The following is a 22,828-nucleotide window of genomic DNA, read 5'->3' as shown; positions in this document are numbered from 1 at the left end:
CGCCATGGCTCAGTATCACTCTTCTGATGCCAGCAGAGGTGGAACCCCTGTGGAATCTATTCCGATCGAAATCCCTGTGCGCTCAAGGGAGTGCTCTTACAAGGATTTTACAAACTGCAAGCCGAAGCCTTTCTATGGCACCGGCGGAGTCATTGCTCTCTCGCAATGGTTCGAGAAGACTGAATCAGTCTTCGAAATTTGTTCATGCTCTGCTGCGTGCAAGGTGAAATATGCCGCATGCACCTTTGAGGGTAAAGCCCTAACGTGGTGGAACGGCCACGTCAAAGCCCTATCTCTCGTCGTAGCTAACGACATGGGCTGGGAAACAATGAAAGACCTCATGACTGAAGAATACTGCCCGAGGGGCGAGATCCAGAAACTGGAGCAGGAACTCTGGAACCTATCAATGAAGGGCACCAATGTGGTCGTTTATACTGCCCGGTTCAGCGAGCTGGTGGCCCTCTGCCCCAATATGGTTCCCACCGAGGGGAAGAAGATCGAGAGGTACATAAGGGGACTAGTGCCTCCGTATCAGGGGAATGTGCTAGCGTCAAACCCCGCTACCTTCGACAGTGCCAAACGATTGGCACAACGACTCATTGACCATGGAGTCAAAACCTCTGCAACCACAACCACCCTAGCCATCCCGGAACCCTCCAAACCCGCCGATACTAAGCGGAAATTCTGGGATGAAAGGAAGAAGCATCAGGCTGCCAAAAAGCAGCAATTGGTGGCAATTCATGCCGCAGTAACCCCTACTGCTGTTACAACTGCTCCGGTGAGTCGGTATGCTGGAAGTTCGCCCAAGTGCACCAAATGCAGCTACCACCACAACGGCCCCTGCCGTGAATTGCAGTGCTCTAACTGCAACAGGAAAGGACACACCGTCCGATTCTGTAAGTTCCCGGCACAACCTATCAACCAAGTCCCTGGATCTGGCGCGAGCCCAACCTGCTATGGATGTGGCGAAGCAGGCCACTTTAAGAGGGACTGCCCCAAAGCGAGGAATGCTGGAGGAGCAGGGAGGATACTAGCTATTGGCCACGGGGAAGCAGTTGCTGACCCGACAGTGGTGACCGGTACGTTCCTCCTCGATAACTCATATGCATGCATTATATTCGATAGTGGAGCGGAGCGAAGCTTCGTAAACCATAAATTTGCTCGCATGCTTAATCAACCACCGCACGCACTCAAAGAACTATTTACAGTAGAAATGGCTAATGGAAAAACTGAAAATACGAATAGCATATACTTAGGTTGTACCCTAACTCTAGACAACCATTCATTTCCAATCGACCTCATGCCAGTCTCAATAAAAAGTTTCGACGTCATCATTGGCATGGACTGGTTAAGCCTTCATCGTGCCGACATCATGTGCTTCGAGAAAGCAGTCCGTCTAAACCTTCCGTCTAGCGAAACTCTTATAGTCTATGGCGACAAACCCGGTGCAAGTCTTCGCATCATATCAAGTATTCAAGCACAGAAATACCTGCGTAAGGAATACCACGCATTCCTTGCTCACGTCGTCGACACGAACCTAGAAACGAAAGAACTAAAGAACCTCCCAGTAGTGAGCGACTTCCCCGACATTTTCCCAGAAGAACTACCCGGATTACCTCCGCAACGACAAGTCGAGTTCAGAATCGACTTAGTCCCAGGAGCTACCCCAGTAGCCAAGTCGCCCTACCGTTTAGCACCAGCCGAAATGCAAGAACTCTCTGGTCAACTTAACGAACTGCTCAGCAAGGGCTTTATAAGGCCAAGTTTCTCACCTTGGGGAGCACCGGTCTTGTTTGTTAAGAAGAAGGACGGATCCTTCCGTATGTGTATTGACTACAGGGAACTCAACAAACTGACGGTCAAGAACCGTTATCCTCTACCACGCATAGATGATCTATTCGACCAACTGCAAGGGGCGAACTATTTTTCTAAGATTGATCTGAGATCCGGGTATCACCAGTTACGAGTACTAGAGGAGGATGTGCCGAAGACCGCCTTCCGAACTCGTTACGGACATTACGAGTTCGTGGTGATGCCATTCGGATTGACCAATGCGCCTGCAGTCTTCATGGATCTGATGAATAGAGTATGCCGACCCTACTTGGATCAGTTCGTCATCGTTTTCATTGACGACATCCTAATCTACTCCCGAAGTAAGAAAGAACATGGCAATCATCTGCGACAAGTTCTAGGGACATTACGAAAAGAGAAACTTTATGCGAAGTTCTCGAAATGTGAATTTTGGATCCGAAGAGTCGAATTCTTAGGACACGTGGTAAGCGAAGAGGGAATCCACGTGGACCCATCCAAAATTAAGGCCATTGAGAACTGGTCAGCACCGAAGACTCCTACAGAAATTCGCCAATTTCTAGGTCTCGCTGGCTACTACCGCAGGTTCATTCAGAACTTCTCACGAATAGCGAAGCCTCTTACAACCCTGACCCAGAAAGGTGTGGCCTTTGACTGGGAAGAGAAACAAGAAAGAGCGTTCCAAACGCTCAAACGAGCCTTGTGCACCGCACCAATACTATCCCTGCCAGAAGGAATAGAAGACTTCGTAGTTTATTGCGATGCATCGAATCAAGGGCTCGAATGTGTTCTGATGCAGCGAGGTAAGGTCATCGCCTACGCCTCGAGACAATTGAAGACACACGAGGTTAACTACACGACCCACGATCTTGAACTAGGAGCAGTAGTGTTTGCTCTGAAGATCTGGAGACATTACTTGTATGGAACGAAGAGCACTATCTTTACCGACCACAAAAGTTTACAACACATTTTCGATCAGAAGGAGCTCAACATGAGACAACGACGATGGGTCGAGCTACTCAGTGATTACGAATGCGATATTCGTTATCATCCGGGTAAAGCCAACGTAGTAGCAGACGCCCTAAGTCGGAAGGAATATTCTGGTCGCAAAGTCAAGTCATTATCGATAACCATCCATTCACACCTGACTAAGCAAATTCAGGCGGCTCAACTTGAGGCCATGAAATCTGAAAATGTGTCAAGTGAATCCCTGAGAGGAATGGACAAGAATTTAGAAGCCAAGGGTGACGGAGCTTTATATTTCATGAACCGGATCTGGACACCGAAACATGGTGGCTTCCGAGACTTGGTCATGACCGAGGCGCACAACACTCGGTATTCCGTCCACCCAGGTTCAGATAAGATGTATCTGGATCTTAAGAAGCTATACTGGTGGCCTAATATGAAAGCAGAGATTGCTACCTTCGTAAGTAAATGCCTTACTTGCGCAAAGGTTAAGGTCGAGTACCAGAAGCCCTCTGGTTTATTGCAGCAACCAGAGATCCCGGAATGGAAGTGGGAGCGGATCACTATGGATTTCATAACCAAGTTGCCCAGGACAACGGGTGGACTTGACACCATATGGGTCATCGTTGATAGATTGACCAAGTCTGCACACTTCCTGCCCATCAAAGAAACCGACAAGATGGAGAAGCTTACGAGAACATACATTAGGGAAATCGTACGGCTACATGGTGTACCTATGTCCATTATCTCCGATAGAGATAGTAGGTTCACCTCAAGATTTTGGCAATCACTACAACATTCCCTAGGAACGAGGCTGGACATGAGCACAGCCTACCATCCTCAGACCGACGGACAGAGTGAGAGGACCATCCAAACTCTAGAAGATATGTTGCGAGCCTGCGTGATTGACTTTGGGAAGGCATGGGATACTCATTTACCCCTTGTCGAGTTTTCCTATAATAACAGTTATCACACGAGCATCAAGGCTGCTCCATTTGAAGCTCTCTACGGCCGTAAGTGCAGATCCCCTCTGTGCTGGGCTGAGGTGGGTGATACCCAATTAGCCAGGGGGCAAACTTTTGACAGTACTCTCACCGGTCCGGAGATCATTCGGGAAACAACAGAGAAAATCGTTCAGATCCGTGAACGATTGAAAGCCTCCAGAGACCGACAGAAGAGCTACGCTGATAAACGAAGGAAACCTTTGGAATTTCAGGTGGGAGACCGAGTCCTCCTCAAAGTCTCACCCTGGAAGGGCTTGATACGCTTCGACAAGCGTGGGAAGCTTAATCCGAGGTACATAGGGCCTTTCGAGATTCTTGCAAGAGTCGGCCCCGTAGCTTACAAACTCGAACTACCAGACGCACTTCGTAACGTACATTCTACATTCCACGTATCTAACTTGAAAAAGTGTCTATCCGACGAGACTCTCGTAATCCCACTCGACGAGATCGAAATCAACGAAAGCCTCAACTTCGTGGAAGAACCTACAGAGATCATGGACCGTGAGGTCAAGCAGACAAAGCAAAGCCGTATCCCTATCGTGAAGGTTCGCTGGAATGCCAAGCGAGGACCGGAATTCACTTGGGAACGTGAGGATCAGATGAAACTGAAATACCCTCACCTTTTTGCTTAGTTATTTGTAAATTCTAGCGTGATTAAAATTCTAATTTCGGGACGAAATTCCTTCTAACGGGGGGATGATGTGACAACCCGATATTCTGAGTCAATGTAATGTAAAACCGATCAAATTTAGGTCAAAATGTAACTTTCCTAAAAACTTATTCGGATTAAATAAAGTAATAGGTATCATATCAAGGTTTGCGTACATAAAAAGAACGTCCAAATCTGACCTCGGATGAGGAAGTTATGAAATTTTGAAGAAATTCCTTAATCACGTCATTTTAATAAATAAATAAATAATAAAAATAATTTCGGAATTAGCCAACGGAATCTAAACGAAAGTTGTAGATCATGGTCTCACCTTCGCGCGGATATAAAGAACGTCAAAAACGGAGTTCGTATGAGAGAGATATGAATTTTTGAAGTTTATTTAAAATAAATAAGAATTTAAATATAAATTCCCGGTAATATCCGAAGGGGAGTCATCGGATTGGACCGAAGTACGCCCTGCGTACCTTCGTACGCCCCGCGTATTGAGATCGAGGGTCTCGGATCGTCCACGTCGCGCTATCCGAAGAGTTCTAACCCGTCCGACCCGTCCGAAGCTCCGACCCGTCCGACCCGACGTCCCATCCGACCCGCCGTCCCATCCGACCCGCGTACCCAGCAACCCGTCCCATCCGAACCGAGGCAGTCGAGGCTTCGGTCATGCATGACGTACGCGTACGCGCTGCGTACGAGCGTACGCCCCGCGTTCGGAGGCGGTTCAGCCTTCCTATAAATAGGATGCGAGGCTTTCCGAAAATGTTGCTCATTTCTCTCCTCTCTCTCACAACTTTGTCTCGTTTTCCGTGCCCGTTATAACCCGAAGCTCTGGTCTTTTTGCTCGAGTCCCGAGGGTCGATTTTACTCCCGAGATTCCCGAGAATCCCGAGAAAAATCCGTTTTCTGAGACGAAACTCTGCCCGGTTTTCCATCTCGCTTTCTCCAATCAATCAAGTGAGTTTCATACCCCTTAATCAACCTGTTAAATATTCTAAATGCGTTTATATGTTTTCAAAGGGGGGGAATACAAGTTAAAACACTTATAGTTATTGTTTCAATCACTTATGATTGCTCTAATCACATGTGATTAATAACTAGGGAAATCAGTGGTTTTATTACTATTCAAACTATATATATATCAAACTGTTTTACTTCTAAATGTTTTCCAAACCCATTTACTATTCGAATTTACACTGCAACTGTGATTTAAGCAAATGTTCCTTATACTTAAACTGTTTTAATCAAATCTACGCCTTCAAATTGTTTTATAGATTGACATCAAGTTAATCTTTCTTTAATAAAATATACTTATGTTTCAAATGTCTTATAAACACTTATTTATGTTTTTAAATTACAAATTACATGCCCGTATATGTATAGACGTATAAATAATGTTTAAAGGGCTTAGGAAGGCTATCCACCTTGTTTCCTTTTCCTCGATTTGGATGTGGTCTGATAGGATTTTGGGTGACCATCCGAAGGTCGTTTCCATATTAATTATATATCAAATATATATATATCGACATAAAAGTACTTCCATAATCATACGTACTAAACACACTGTTAACAAGTTACCATCGGGGTAACACAGAATTATACTATTACAACTGCTAGATCAATGAGTCAGTTCATTCATGAGTCTATACTCGGAAGAGAATATATACAACTATACTACGAGAACATATACAACTATACTAGAACAAGAAACATTTCATCACACATACAAGAACACGATAGCAAATGTGATCCACTGTATCGGAGCATGCCTTAAATGTCATGGCCCGAGTTGTAGCCAGAATTCTCTTGGAGGGAGAGCGTTGAGTTTGCGTATAGATCTATACTGGATTGACTATCCTACACCTTGCTGCTAGCTACAGCCGGACCTGCAGGTCTGCGGGTGCCAAACGTCATTCCGTTATTACGACCGTTCCTTATGTCGTTGTTATCAGTCGATAGTATGGTGCAATTATCACATTATACCTTAATATAAATCCGGTTTAAGGTAGTAGTAATTAGTACAACAGTAGTTCTTATTATACAAAACTACAGTGCTACAATGATTTACCCATTACACATTTTGGTGATAATCTCACTTAAGCATTAATGTACAAACTATATTTTATCAAATGATAGTTATACTTGGGTAATCACACACTTTTACAACAGACGAGTTTACAAAACAGTTAAGCCTTGGTAGAAGGCTACCTTAATAGAAAATATAGGATTTTCTGAGAGATTCAAACTTTTACAAACTTATACATTGAGACAGGTTCAAACGTTTTTGACAACGAACATTGACACTAAAATACTTATGAACTCACCAGCTTAATGCTGATAAACTCTTTCAAAATAACTTGTATTCTCAGGTCATCAGTAGACAGGTACCGATGCCAGCTTTTGAGATGATGGAGCGTACTCAAGACTCATCATTTTGTTATTCTGATTTACGTTATATTTTTGGTGTCTAAAACTGTACAGAACACGCATGTATTAAATTTATATATTTAATGAAATGGATGATGTTGTTTGCCTATTTACATTTACTGTGTTGTGATTACCTTACATGACGTCCTCCGCCCCAGAACGTTTCCGCCGTTCTTGGTTTTGGGGTGTGACATATCACTAGCATGCTGTTCTATCAAAGCTCAAAAACACATAACATGCATGGTATTTTGGGGTTACTTACTGGCTCCAGCTGATCGTACCTCCGCGTCCTCCCTTACTCATTTTGAAAACCATTTTAAATACTCTTTTGAAAAATCTCCTCGATTTGAGACTGGAGTCACACGAATGTTCCTCCAATTCACTCAAACCAAGGCTCTGATACCAACTTGTAACGACCGAAAAGTACAACAAATTTTAACTTTTTCAAAAACATCTTGATTCCATTAAATCTTTACAAAAAGGTTTTCAATACAAAACATTTAACGTGTTCCCAGAATCACAATACTACAAAATCACGAGGAGAAGTACGATCACGCCTTCGCCTTGCCACAATCTCCTGAAGAACCTGAAAAACATGAAACCACAACTGTAAGCCCGAAAGCTTAGTGAGATATCCCCCAAATACCAACCACAAATACCATACACGCATAACATGCCATAACATATCCGATCACAGTACAACCATGCACTTCGGGTCTACTGTGTGACTGGTCCGCCGCACCGGCCTACAGTCCACCTGGTCCACCCTCTGAGTCTATCCACATCCATCGAGTCTACAGTGTGATTGGTCCGCCCAGTCCCGGGCCTTCAATCCACCTGGTCCACTCTCTAAGTCTACAGTATGACGGGTCCGCCCGCACCGGGCCTTCAGTCTATCTGGTCCACTCTATGAGCCTATCCACATCCATCGAGTCTACAGTGTGATTGGTCCACCCGGTCCTGGGCCTTCAATCCACGTGGTCCACTCTCTGAGTCTACAGTATGACGGGTCCGCCCGCACCGGGCCTTCAGTCTATCTGGTCCACTCTCCGAGCCTTCGGCACGTCTGGTCCGCCCTTTCGAGGCCTACAGCCTATCCGGACCGCTCGCTGGGCCTTTAGGACAACCGGTCCGCCCTGGGTATCTTGGCCTACAGCACGCAGCAGGACCTGCCTCAACCCAACTCCAGTCCAAACAACTATGTGCACATATACATACAATCATATAGCAATTCACAGGCAACAGGCAGATCAAACAGATCGCATGGCATATCATCCTCCTAACCAGGATACCGACCTAACAGGTGACTAGCATAGCATCTCCCTATCTCTTAGCATACCGATCTCAAACAGGTCTCTATATACCATCCTAGCTCTCAGGATGCAAACGTAACGTAGCAACAACATAACAACAACTACCCGGACCTCAATCCGATAAGGGCCAGCCTTGGTGCCTTAGACCCTGTTGATATAGTGAGGATAACTCACCTCGAAATTGCCGACTGAACAGATAACCCGAACTGCTCCGATCACTGATACGATCTCTACCACTGGACAACCGCCAATGCACTGAACTCAAAACAACAAACAACAATTACCAAAATGCCCCTGGAAACCACTGGTCAACCCTTGGTCAAAGACAAGGTCAAAGTCAACCCCTGACTGACCCCACTCGCCGAGTCAACCCTATGACTCGCCGAGTTCCCATGATCAGAACTTCACACAATCCGCGACCTAACTCGCCGAGTCACCCCGAGACTCGTCGAGTTCAACAACTCTGAGTCTACTCGCACACAACTCACCGAGTCATCCCTTGACTCACTGATTCTCGACTCGACCAGGAAAATATTGGGACTCTTCGACAAGACTCGCCGAGCCCAAGAACAGACTCACTGAGTCTAAGGCTATCTTCAACCTACTCGCCGAGTTCCAGGCAATCTTCAAGCAACTCGTCGAGTCCACCCATGTGACTCGCCGAGTACCACCGGTCTGAATCCATACAGAAGCACTCCAGGCCATGCAATTGCTCCAAAACATAGATCTAGCCTCCTACCACTCATCCATCATGTAAAGTGGCAAACTTTACGTGAATCCAAAGAGATCTATGCATTTTGCACATTAGGGCTAAGGTTTGGGACAAGATAACTTCATCCAACACTCAACACAGGGACTTTCATGCATTCTAACTCTTCTCCATCCCAGATCTGAGGTAGCAACCTCAGATCTAGCCTCTAAACTCCAATACATCTAAAGGATATGATCTCAATACCCCCAAAATGAAGAATCTAGACAATATCAGCTCAAACAATGGAAAGATACCTCAAAAGGAAGCTCCAGGAGAAGATTATCCTGAATCCTTGCAAAGCCCTTTGATCCAAGCCTCTTCTCCTTTGGAATTTCTTCAACAACCACCTCTTCAAGCTCCAAATTGCTCAACAATGGTGCTTCTCCACGATTTTAGGGTTTCTGGAACTCAAGGGGGAACAAAGAGGCTGGGAGGAAAACATAATGATCTTTATATAGGGCTCAACCCCGAGAATTAGGGTTTTCTCCACTCAGCGCCTACTCGCCGAGTCCATCTTACTGACTCGTCGAGTCGGCTACTTAACACGCGACCCAGTCGCGACTGTACTCGCAGAGTCCACCCATGGACTCGCCGAGTCACTCTTTCCCAATTTACACTTTTAGCCCTTCTACTCTATTCTTGATATTTCGGGATGTTACATAAATTTATATGTTTATTATAATCTCATGAGTGTTCTAATCCCTTAGAAACTCATGAAAATGGCCCAAAATCATTAATGTGAAAATTTCTAAATTCAACCCCGCCGTATTACGATAACTTAATCGGGTGCGACCAAAAGCCCCGTTTAATGTCGGTATCAGATAGAATTCCACCGTGTCCAAATCATAGAACCTGTTTAAAGAGGGTCAAGCTTCCATTTGAAGCTTTTGCTCTCTCTCTACTCTCTCTCTAACCTCTCTCCTCAATTCAAGTTGAAGGGTCCAAAATCATCAATTTAAGGCTTCTAATCATCAAGGTACCTTCCCTAACTCCTTGTATATCATCCTTAGCATTCAAATTCGAGTTTAAATCATGATTTAGGACCTTGTTCATGTGTTTACGGCCCTGGAACATGCTTGGGCCGTAAACACATATGAAGGGGGTATTTATGCCTTAAATCACTTCCAAAACACCATTGAGGCTTAGATATGAGTTGTAGAATTATGGAATTGGACTTAGAACACCTTGAACATCAATTTAGAGGAGCAAACATGATTTTACTGCCCAAGAACATGCTTGGGACGTAAACTCATCTCCATGGAGAGTAAACTCCATCTAAGGTGTTAAATTGCCACTTACAAACCTGCTAAGCCTTGAACAAAAATCTAGAAGCAACCACAAACAACTTAGATGCCTAAAACATAAAGAAATCAAACCCCTAAGGAGTTCACGGCCATAAGGTGGATTCATGGGCCGTAAACTCCTAAAACCATGTCAAATGTTGCCCAAATTTCACCCCTAGACTTGTAAAATAGCTTGGAATCACATGTGATTAATTAAGGACCACCAAAACATCAAGGATTTAGTGTGAGGGGAGTTTACAGCCGTAAACTCCAAGTTTACTGCCGTATGTAACGACCGAAAATACAAACAATTTTAAATTTTTCAAAAACATCTCGATTCCATTAATTCATTACAAAAAGGGTTTTCAATACAAAACATTTAACGTGTTCCCAGAATCAGACACTACAAAATCATGAAGAGCGGTACGATCACGCCTTCGCCTTGCCACGATCTCCTGAAGAACCTGAAAAACATGAAACCACAACTGTAAGCCCGCAAGCTTAGTGAGATATCCCCAAAATACCGACCACAAATACCATACACGCATAACATGCCATAACATATCCGATCACAGAACAGCCATGCACTTCGGGTCTACTATGTGACTGGTCCGCCGCACCGGCCTACAGTCCACCTGGTCCACCCTCTGAGTCTATCCACATCCATCGAGTCTACAGTGTGATTGGTCCGCCCGGTCTTGGGCCTTCAATCCACCTGGTCCACTCTCTGAGTCTACAGTATGACTGGTCCGCCCGCACCGGGCCTTCAGTCTATCTGATCCACTCTCCGAGCCTTCGGCACGTCTGGTCTGCCCTTTCGGGGCCTACAGCCTAGTCGGACCGCTCGCTGGGCCTTTGGGACAACCGGTCTGCCCTGGGTATCTTGGCCTACATCACGCAGCAGGACCTGCCTCAACCCAACTCCAGTCCAAACAACCATGTGCACATATACATACAATCATATAGCAATTCACAGGCAACAGGCAGATCAAACAGATCGCATATCATATCATCCTCCTAACCAGGATACCGACCTAACAGGTCACTAGCCTAGCATCTCCCTATCTCTCAGGATACCGATCTCACACAGGTCTCTATATACCATCCTAGCTCTCAGGATGCAACCATAACGTAGCAACAACATAACAACAACTACCCGGATCTCAATCCGATAAGGGCCGGCCTTGGTGCCTTAGACCCTATTGAAATAGTGAGGATAACTCACCTCGAAACTGCCGACTGAACAGACAACCCGAACTGCCCCGATCACTGATTCGATCTCCACCACTGGACAACCGCCAATGCACTAAACTCAAAACAACAATCAACAATTACCAAAATGCCCCTGGAAACCACTGGTCAACCCTTGGTCAAAGACAAGGTCAAAGTCAACTCCTGACTGACCCTACTCGCCGAGTCAACCCTATGACTCGCTGAGTTCCCATAATCAGAACTTCACTCAATCTGCGACCTAACTCGCCGAGTCACCCCGAGACTCATCGAGTTCAACATCTTTGAGTCCACTCGTATACAACTCACCGAGTCATCCCTTGACTCGCCGATTCTCGACTCGACCAGAAAATATTAGGACTCTTCGACAAGACTCGCCGAGTCCAAGAACAGACTCGCCGAGTGTAAGGCTATCATCAACCTACTCGCCGAGTTGTTCATACAACTCGCCGAGTTCCAGGCTATCTTCATCCGACTCGCCGAGTTGTTCTTCCAACTCGTCGAGTCCCAGTTCATCTTCAAGCAACTCGTCGAGCTCACCTATGTGACTCGCCAAGTACCACTGATCTGAATCCATTCAGAAGCATTCCAGGCCATGTAATTGATCCAAAACATAGATCTAGTCTCATACAACTCATCCATCACGTAAAGTGGCAAACTTTACGTGAATCCAAAGAGATCTAGGCCTTATTCACTTATAACTAGGGTTTGGGACATGCAAGCTTCACTAAACTCTCCAACATAGGGACTTTCATGCTCTCTGATTCTTCTCCATTCTAGATCTGAGGTAGCAACCTCAGATCTAACCTCTAGACTTCCAATTACATCCATAGACAAGATCCCACAAACCCCAAAATGAAGAAACAACATACAATCAGTCCAAGAACGAGATATTACCTCCAATGGACGCCCCAACTGCTATAAAATTCGATTCCAAGCAAAGCCCCTTACCCCAAGCCTTCAATCTCACAAAATTCCTTCAACAAACTCCTCAAATGCTCCAAATACACTCCAATCTTCTTCAATCGCACTTTCTAGGGTTTCTGGACTTCAAAGGGGAATAAAGAGGCTGGGGGAAGGGTATAATGTTCTTTAAATAGGGCTCAACCCCGAGGATTAGGGTTTTCTCCACTCAGCGCCTACTCGCCGAGTCCATCTCACTGACTCGCCGAGTCGGCTACTTAACACGCGACCCAGTCGCGACTCTACTCGCCGAGTCCATCCATGGACTCGCCGAGTCACTCCTTCCCAAATAACACTTTTAGCCCTTCAACTCTACTCTTGCTATTTCGGGATGTTACACCGTAAACTCCAATAAATAGTCCATATGTGGGTTAAATCCATTCCAATGCCCTAGATGTATTTCTAGCTAATTTATCCAAGTGATATAAAGCCATTTAGCAACCAAAAGCACCCCACCATGAGTTTACGGCCGTAAACTTATGGGGAATGAGTCATTAGGGCCGAAATCTCTAGTATGAGTTTACTCTTGAAGAGTAAACTCCATATGCAAGCCTTATGTGTCCTCAAATGCTACCCGGGTCCTTCCAAACACTTGTAATGAAGTGTTTTCGCATCTAGAAGCATATATCCCTAACTAATAAATAATTTAAGTTATAATTAGATACAAATGTGTATCTTTTCATAATACATAGGAATCTTGTGCGTTTGCAAACCCAGAACGGACGTTTAGGATCCAAACCGAAGCATTCCTCAACCGGTGAGTTCATACCCCTACCCTTTTTCCGTGATTTTCAACTGTTTTTCAAATGTTTTCAGGGGGGAATCCAAGAAAAAAGTACGAGGAAATCTTGTACTTAAACTTATTTTCAGCTCAAATATTTCATTTTATGTATGCTTCTAATATCAAAAATCGTGTTAACTAATGGTTCGAATTGCAGGGTAAACTGTTAGACTAAATGCAGATTTCTTTTTAAAGTGTTATAAGATATATTACATTTTGCAAAAGAAATCATACTAATCATAAAACTAAGATTAATACTAATAAAATATGAATACGAATACGAATACAAATACGAATATAACCAATAGGATAGTACGAATACGAATACGAATACGAATATAACCAATAGGATAGTACGAATACGAATACGAAAATAACCAATAGGATCGTACGAATATGAATACGAATATAACCAATAGGATAGAACGAATACGAATACGAATGCGAATAGAAATAGGAATACGAATACGAAATAACGCCTTTGGATGACGCCAAGACTTCGAATATACTGTTTGTGTACGCCTTGAGTGTCACCAGAGTTTCAAAATTTAATTAGAAAGTACGCCTATGGACCTCTACTGAGTTTCGAATATATCCGCGTTAGAATGTCGCAAGAAATTCGAAAATACGTCTAATGTACTCTTTTAGAAATCAACAGAACATCGAAAATACTGTTAATGTACGTTTCTGAGTGAATCCAAATATTCGAAAATACAACTAAGTATAGTAGGTAATCAATATTCGAATGTAGGATAACTAAGATATCAGACTACTTAACTAATACTATAAGTATGGTAGCTACCAGTACATTAAAAACTAAACTAAGAACTAACCACAACACATAGGAAAATATGGGATTTTCCTGGAATAACATAACATCTCGTAACGAATTTAGAAACGAATAGACAACTCAAGACATAGGAAAATATGGGATTTTCCTGGGATAGCATAACAACTCGTAGACGAATAAAGTAACAAATGGATAACTAAACTATTAGGAAAATATGGGATTTTCCTGGAATGACATAACAACCCGTTTTCGAATTGGTAACAAAAGATAACTAAATTGTTTTCATAAGAAAATATGGGATTTTCTTGTATAACAACTTTTTCAAAAAACAAAGGAAACTCGTTCTTTTCAAAACTAAACCGCTAATGATCTCACCAGCTTTATGCTGATTTTCAAACTGCTTGTATTCTCAGGTCAGTATTAGACAGGTTCACCGCTACCTTTTGGGAGAAGACGGAGCGTTAGAAGACTCGTCTTTGCTTTTGATCATATGATATATGTATATAACACTTGTATAACTTTTCTTTCAAACAGATGTAAACAATATTATGTAATGTAATGTTTTGTGTTTAATGTTTTACTATGTACATTGGATTTGATACTCACCGAGGAGCCCGCCCCGGAAATGTTTCCGCCTTTGGTTTTCGGGGTGTGACAGATTGGTATCAGAGCCCTTGTTTATAGTGAACTAGTATACCAAAGCTTACATGGTATAAGACTATAAACATTAAGGGGCCTAAGTGCTCTGAACTAAAAGTATACCCTAAAATATAAGTATTTTCGAAAGTATACAAGTATACCTAACCGTCGAGATCCGTAATTACCAATAGAACAAAACATAAGTAAATGGGTGTTGTACGCTGCGGTTAAACCTGGGTAGTTATGTAGTCGTGTCTAGGGTCAATATAGCCTGGCCAACTATATTCATTCGAGACACGGCCAACATGTTCTTGGGAGTGACCGTGGTACGCAACATACCTAAAACTTACCCATTACCCCAAACAACAAGTCGTCGTTGCAGCGAATCATGAAATACTATGGGAGTATTTCTCGAGCTAATCCGTTGTACAAATCCTCATTCAAGCGTTGTTCCTTGATCATTCCTTTAGCGATAAATTATCTTCTATGATAACTCTTTCCTGTTTTATCGCTTAATAGAATATCTATCTTAATGAGATATCCCCTGTTCCGTATCTCTTGATTCAATTCAGAGGACTTATGATCCTCTCTTTCCTGGTTATTATAGATCAAGATGCCTCCGAGGAAAAGACCCAGTTCAAAGAATAGCAACCCTCCGTCACCTCCTCTTCCTCCTCAATATGATCCTGTCGTGTTCGAGGTAGCTGTTGCCGCCGCAGTGGCGGCCGCCCTGTCTCACATAAACCCAGTGGTTCAGGGTGCGGTACCCAAACCCAAAACCAAGAAGGTAACCAAGGACACCGGAAGGAGTGTTCCTATAAAGACTTTATGAACGCAAAACCTACATTCTTCGATGGCACAGGGGGTGTCATTACTCTAACTCGGTGGTTAGAGAAGATTGAATCTATCTTCGAGATCCGTGCCTGTTCAGAATCTGACAAGGTAAAATTCATCGCCTGCACGTTCACAGATAAAGCTTTGACTTGGTGGAACGGCCGAGTCAAATCCTTAACTTTACATGTAGCAAATGCTATGGGTTTGGAAGTTATGAAGGAACTTCTATTTGCAGAATACTGCCCTCGGGGTGAGATACAGAAGCTGGAGAATGAACTCTGGAACCTGAAGATGAAAGGTTCCGATATCGCCGCCTACACATCCAGATTTGATGACTTAGCACTTCTGTGTCCGGGATTGGTTACCCCGGAGAGCAAAAAGATTGAAAGGTTCATCTGGGGATTAACCCAGCCAACCAAACGGAATGTTTTAGCTGCGAAACCGAATATGTATGATAGCGCCAAATGCCTAGCACAAACCCTGATAGACCACAATGATGACCAAGAAGAAGTAGCCACCACTCCTGAGCCAACAGAGAAGAGTGGCGAGAAAAGAAAGTTTTGGAAGAAGAAGAAGAAGAGTCAGTCTTCCCCGGAGCCCTCGAAGAAACAGCAGATAGTGGCAGTCCACCCTGCCACTACCCCTGTTGCTGTTTCTGATGTCAGTTCCTTAGCCCAAGCACCTATCACCGGATAAGCCGGTATCCTCCCATGATGTAACCGATGCAGTTACCACCATCGTATCCCTGGCCCTTGTCGTGCAAAGTTTTGTAAGAGCTGTGGCCAGGAAGGTCACCTTGCGCGAAGCTGCAGAGCACCAACCCAATCAACTAGTCAAGCTTCCGGAGCTAGTATCGGTCAGACCTGTTACAGTTCTGGAGAAGTTGGTCATTACAAGCGAAACTGCCCTAAGGCAGTAACGTCTGGCAACACCGGGAGAATCTTAACAATGGGACAAGTGTAACAGCCCAAAATCTCAAGTATTGCTAAATTGCATTTTGGGGTGTTTTAAAGGGGAGACTCGGCGAGTTGGAGCCAGACTCGCCGAGTAGGGTCGCAGAGCTGGTCGCGGGTTCGCGACTGGACTCGACGAGTCCAGGTATGGACTCGGCGAGTCGACGCTGTTCAGTGGAAAACCCTAGCCGTTCGGTTTGGGAAGTATTTAAGGGATCTTATGCCTCCATTGTTCGCCTTTTGGCCGACTGAGAAGGACCCTTAATCGTTGTGGACGTCTAGGGCAGGAGAAGAAGCTTTTGGAACCTTGAAGAATTTGTTAAGCAAGAAGAAGAAGAGTTTTGGCCAAAGGAATATCAAGGGGATCGAGTTCTGAGGTGTGGAGACACAGAGAGGGTGTTATTCAGGTAATATTTCGAATTATCCTCTGCTATGTTGATGTGTTATGGAATTAGGGTTTATGAAACCCATTTGGTGATTTGATGGATTATTATGTTGTTATACAAAAGTTTATACCCTAGTAATAGGATGATTAGAGGTCCAGAAGTCCCATTGGTGTGTTTTTCGGGAATAAACGTATCTCAGGAAGCAGTTGGATCGACTGCATGGCGTGGACTCGCCGAGTCGGATGATCAGACTCGGCGAGTAGCTTGAAGATTCACTGGGACTCGCCGAGTTGTTCTTCAGACTCGGCGAGTGGAGTCGGGGTGGCCCCGCGATTCTTCCAGGAGTGACTCGTCGAGTCAAAGAGGATACTCGACGAGTAGAAGGGGAATCTCAGAGGATTGAAGGACGACCAGACTCGCCGAGTCGCCATGGAACTCGCCGAGTCCAGTCGAGCTGACATTGGACTGTTGACCAGAGTTGACTGGTGTGATTCTTAGGGTCAGTTAACGTGGAAGATAGAAGTATTAAATAAGGGATATATGATGTTACAGGGAGCTTGTAGCTCGGAGGATCAAGTGCAAGGGATTTTAGGAGTTGCTATCTTCTAGTGTCCGCGAGGTGAGTCTTCTCACTATACCTCACCCGGAAGGGTTTGATTGTGTGACCGGAAGGTCAAGTATGCTATGTGTTATGTTATATGCTATAAATGGAAAGTTAGCTGCTACGCGTGATATACATGCTTATATATGGGCCGGAAGGCAAGGTATTCTGTGACAGAAAGGTCAGGTATGATATATGATGGTTTGATTGTGTGACCGGAAGGTCAAGTATGTTGTGTGTTATGTTTATATGCTATGAATGGAAAGTTAGCTGCTACGCGTGTTATACATGTTTATATATATGGGCCGGAAGGCAAGGTATTATGTGACAGAAAGGTCAGGTATGATATGTGATATATGTGCTTTATGTGTTAGAGTATTTGTATTATGTGTTATATATGTGTATGGGCCTGGAAGGCGATTATCTTGTGGACCGAAAGGTCCCGGCCGGAAGGCGATGTTATGTGGATCGAAAGGTCCGGGCCGGAAGGCGATGTTATGTGGATCGAAAGGTCCGGGCCGGAAGGCGATGTTATGTGGATCGAAAGATCCGGGCCGGAAGGCAAAGTTATGTGGATCGAAAGATCCGGGCCGGAAGGCGATATTATGTGGATCGAAAGATCCGGGCCGGAAGGCGTATGTGCGTAAGGTATATTGGGGAACTCACTAAGCTTCGTGCTTACGTTGTTTATGTCATGTTGTTTCAGGTTTTTACAGTAACGCGAGATGGCAACGGTTCGATTGTACACACCGAAGAAAGAGTTGTGTTTTGGAGGATCCTGGTCTTCTTTTATAACGAAAATGAAACTAGGTTTTGTAATTTGAATGTGAATAAGATTTTAAACAAGTGTTTTTAACATTAAATTGATTAATTAAATGAAAATTTTATTTTTGGAAATCTGGGTGTTACAAATTGGTATCAAAGCCTTGGTTTGAGGGATTCGGACGCGCCTACGGGTAAATCTGGACTCAAACTGAGGAAGTAAGAAAAAGTTTTCCAAATAAATGGTTTTCTAAAAGTGAATAAGAGTTCAAAGAGAAAGCAAGAAAGAGCAGTGTGTACAATCAGCCAGAGCCAAACGGTGATTTCCCAAAATACCTTTACTTTTGTATTATGAAATATCTATTATGCACTTTATGAGACATTATTGCATGCTAGAGACAGGCTAGGTACTTCACATCTTAGGACTAGAGTGGCCTGATTTGTGATGCCTTAGTCTAGGGTTGCTGTTATATGTGCGTTATGCTTTTGTGTGTATGTGATGAGTGAGAGTATCTAGTTAGAACGCACAAGGGGTAAAGCTACGGAGTACTGAGGTACTTCCGAGGGTGAGTCGAGAAGGTGGAGCTACCACAGATGGGGAGTCCTATGTATGCTTCAATGCTCGAATGCTGCTTGCTTTGTGCTTTGTGGAGTTGTCGATGATGGGAGTCAGCTACTAAGTGAGTATGACGATACTCAGGAGGTAGAGGGCTGGCATCATTAGGAACTCTTCAGCAGCTGATAGCAAAGAAGTGGGAGGACGGCGGAAGGGACTAGGGAGTGAACCTAGCCAAATGAGTGCGCTGGTAGAGTAGAGGATTTCGCTGGAAAGCGAGCACGCGCGATGAGATTGGTCAAAGAGCAGGTTTATCAGCTACTTAGGAACTCTGGAATGGTCCGTGTGGAAAGTATGGGTAGATGTGGCAGGTAGTATGGGCCCGTACTACTGAAAGCAGAGGACCCATACTTGATACAGGGGGCATTCTGAAGGTCCTAAGGAACAGATTGAGGGGTGATGTTATGGTTCGGATACCATACATCGGAGCGGATACAGAGTGATGTTATGGTCAGGGCACCATACATCGGAACAGATTGAGATAGATGTTGTGGTTCGAGTGCTATACATTGGAGCAGGTTGAGGAATGGTGCTATGGTTCAGGTACCATACACCGAAGCATGTTGAGGAAGGATGTCATGGGATGAGTACCATGGTTCGTAGTGGATGATGCTTGTGGCTATCTTGTTATCCGGTTATCGATCGGACGAGCACGAGCGAGCGGGATGCGAGGATTCGCGAGATCCGGCGTGATGAGGTTGCTGCATTGATGCGGGTTGAGTCGCCAGAATTGTTTGGGTCGATCGGGACCACTATGATTGAAGTAGTTTGATGAGCGATATGCGGCTTTCGCAGAGACGGCTGCCGCGGCGGTTGCAGCGGCTGTAGCAACAACAAAGAAAGGGACTAGTCGGGGTTTTCAGTATCGGGACTTCTATTATGCGAAGCCTCCCACATCCGATGGAGTTCAGGACTCGATTGTTGCTATGAGATGGTTATCAGACATGGAGGGGTGTTTCTCCACGAGTTTATGCCCTGCTGATCAGAGGGTGGGGTGTGCTCTGAACCTGTTGAGGCTCGGGGCGAAGGATTGGTGGAGATTGACCACGAGGTCATTTTCTGATGCGCAGAGGGCTGCGGTTCATGGGATCAATTCAGAGGGATGTTCAGTACTCGCTATGTTCCGCGGGATGAAAAGGAGAAATTGGCTCGGAAGTTCGTTAAGCTGAGGCAGGATTTGGAGTCGGTGACTGAGAGCACCGGGATGTTTGTTGAGAGGGCGATGTTTTGCCCTGAGTTCGCTTCGGAATAGGCTCAGATGCCCCGATATTCGAGTATGCTCAAGGGGGGGGGTATCAGACAGTTCGTGTCTGCGCAGAGGCGCGAGACCGTGTTGGTATCGCAGGAGGCCGCCATGTGGCGTGAGTTAGAGGTTGAGTTGCAGTTGCGTGGGGGAGGCAGGCCCCGATGCAGTCGCAGTCGGCGCTGAAACGGTCCATGACCGTAGACGTTGAAATGGGGGATCGGAGCGGTCACACTTGTGGGAAGTGTGAGAGAGATGGCACCGGAGCTTGTTGGCCCAATGGTGCATGCCGCGAGTGCGGAAAGGAGGGGCATGGTGCACGGGGTTGTCGGCAGTCAGTGCCAATTCGGGATTCCAGGATTTGTTATCAGTGTCGGCAGGTTGGACATTTGAGGGTCAACTGTCCACAGCTTTTGCAGGATCGGTGCAGGCTCTAGCACCGGCCACCTTGAGGAGTTCAGGAGGAGAACAGGATGGAGTAGAGCCCAAGGGCTCAGGGTTGTGCTTATCGGCTTGCGGCAGAGGGAGACGGAGCAGTGCCGGAGGCAGCTGCGGGTATGATGCTGTCTTGATGTCTTGATTAGCTTGCGTTGTTTGTGGCGTATTGTTTGTGCTGGTAGTGTGGATTTCGATGCGGTATTCGTTGTTTCGCGGGGTTGGCATGATTATGGATTAGTGCTTCAGGTTTTGCTTCGGCATTCGTTGTTCCCTGATGGTTGGGTAAGGTTATAGTTGGGTGTTTTAGTGTCGATAGCTTTGTGCGGTTTTCGATGTGGTATCCATCCTTTGGCAGATTGCGGGTTTTGGTTTCGGATTATTGTTGAGAATTTCGTTGGTTATCGTTGGTGGGGGTTGTTAGTGGAGATGCGGCACTGGGTTGAATGATGGGTAGCATCTGCAGTTGTGGAGTGGATCATTGAAAGATCGGATTCTTTTGAGCGGATTGATCAGGGAGGAGAGGTGTTTTGCTGAGGGTTGCTTATGCTGGTGGGAAGCAGTCAGAGGGTAAATGTTCTCTTTGTGCAGGATTGTTCTGAGAGGTCGTTAATGACGATCGGTGGCAGTTAGTCAGTGCTTTAGTGGGGGAGAATTAGAAAATTCTCCGGGAGATCGATAAGTATGTGAGGGTGCTTAGCTGCCGGGATTCAACAGTGTTTGTCAGCGCAAAGTATAGGCCAGCGAGAGCGAGTGTTGGATATGCAGGGCGAGATACAGACCTAGGGCATTGATTGTGGAGGCCTGAGAGGAGGTCGGGATCGAGCTTGAGTAAGTAAACGGAAGTTTGCGATCAGAGTATTGGTACGTTTGGGGTACGTGATGGTTGTACTGCATCAATCCCACGAGATTATGATGTGCATGTTTCTAGAGCTGGAACCGGAAGGTTCCCAGAGTTAGAACCTGAGGGTTCGCAGAGTTGGGTGTACGGACCCACAGAGATATAGCCTCGAGTGGCTAGTATGTGTTATGAGAGTCGGTCCAGTCATACTGGAGACTCTGTTGGTATTGCTGGATTAGTTTGAGATTTGCGGATCACATATGTTGCAGTGTGATTGCATTGGAAGGTCTGGCCCTGGGTTGTTGATCTTGTTTAGCGGAGGCAGTGATTTCGATGAGTGAAGAGAGTGCATGGGATTGAGAGTCCCTGCAATGAGAACCAGAGTATGTGAATAGCAGTTACGCAAAAAGGGTGGTGTCGCTTGGGGCGAGCACCGTGGAACTGGTTGGAGTGGCATTATGTTCAAGAGAGTTCCGTGGAAAAGGAAAAGAGGAGGGTATGTAACTCCGAAGGGGGTGCAAGTTCACGAAAGTGAAAGCTGCAGAGCAGAGTTATGGTTAGAATATTTCGAGTATGGTTTTGAGCATCGTGTTCGCGGCAGTGGAATAGGAACCCATCCGGTTGGGATGTCTGTTGAGGCTCAGAAGGGATGCATGGAGAGAGAAAATTTTAAATTTTCAGTGTGAATCTGGTCAGAGTGTAGGGTGGATGTAGTGGTTCATCTTGGGAGATGTTCGAGGATATCATCAGTTTATCGGGTCTTCCAACCTACGAGTGTTGGGGCTAGTTCAGCATGTGTATATGACGGCAAGAGGAGAATTTGTGAGAGTTACTCTGGGAATGAGAATGGATCTCTCAGTTGGTCGGGGATGGACAAAGTGGGCTTTGGATCGGGGATCCGGTGGTTCAGGGCTTCCTAACCCTTATTGGTCGAGTGATTGTTGGGGTTTAAGAGCAGAGTTGCATCTTGGGTGGTTCTCGGTTACAGAGAGTGATGAGCAGTTCAGAGTTCGTACTTTAGTTGACAAAGCAGACTCAGCAGGCTAAAGAGAGTTAGTGATTGTCTAGCATTAACAGGAAGGTTATGCAGGCAGACGCCGTTGCGAGCATGTGATTCATGTCAGCGACTTCGTATTTCTGACGGGGTGCTTCGATCTTAGGAAGAGGGGTAAATGGGGGCCCCGGTATGTTGGGTCTTTTCGTGAAGGTGCGAAGGTAAGAAGGGTGGCCTATCGTTTGGAGCTGTCAACGGAATTGGGACGGATCCATGACACTGGTAGGTGTCGCAGTTGAAGAGGTGTATAGCGGATGAGTCAGCAGAGGTTCTACTAGAGAACGATTAGGTGGATGCGAGCCTGTGTTACGTCGAGAGGCCAGTGGCCGTCGGAGATCGGAAGATCAAGGTTCTGAGGCACAAGGAGGTATCTCTGGTATTGGTTCAGTAGCGACCTCGGAAGATATCGGAAGTGTTTAGGGAAGCCGGAACGTGTGATGCGGGAGCAGCATCCAGAACTATTTTCAGAGTGAGACTTCGAGGGCG

This window comes from Lactuca sativa, chromosome 4, assembly GCF_002870075.4.
Source record: "Lactuca sativa cultivar Salinas chromosome 4, Lsat_Salinas_v11, whole genome shotgun sequence".
Classification (NCBI taxonomy): Eukaryota; Viridiplantae; Streptophyta; class Magnoliopsida; order Asterales; family Asteraceae; genus Lactuca; species Lactuca sativa.
The sequence above is the reverse complement of the archived record's forward strand: the minus strand, read 5'-3'. Positions refer to the sequence as shown.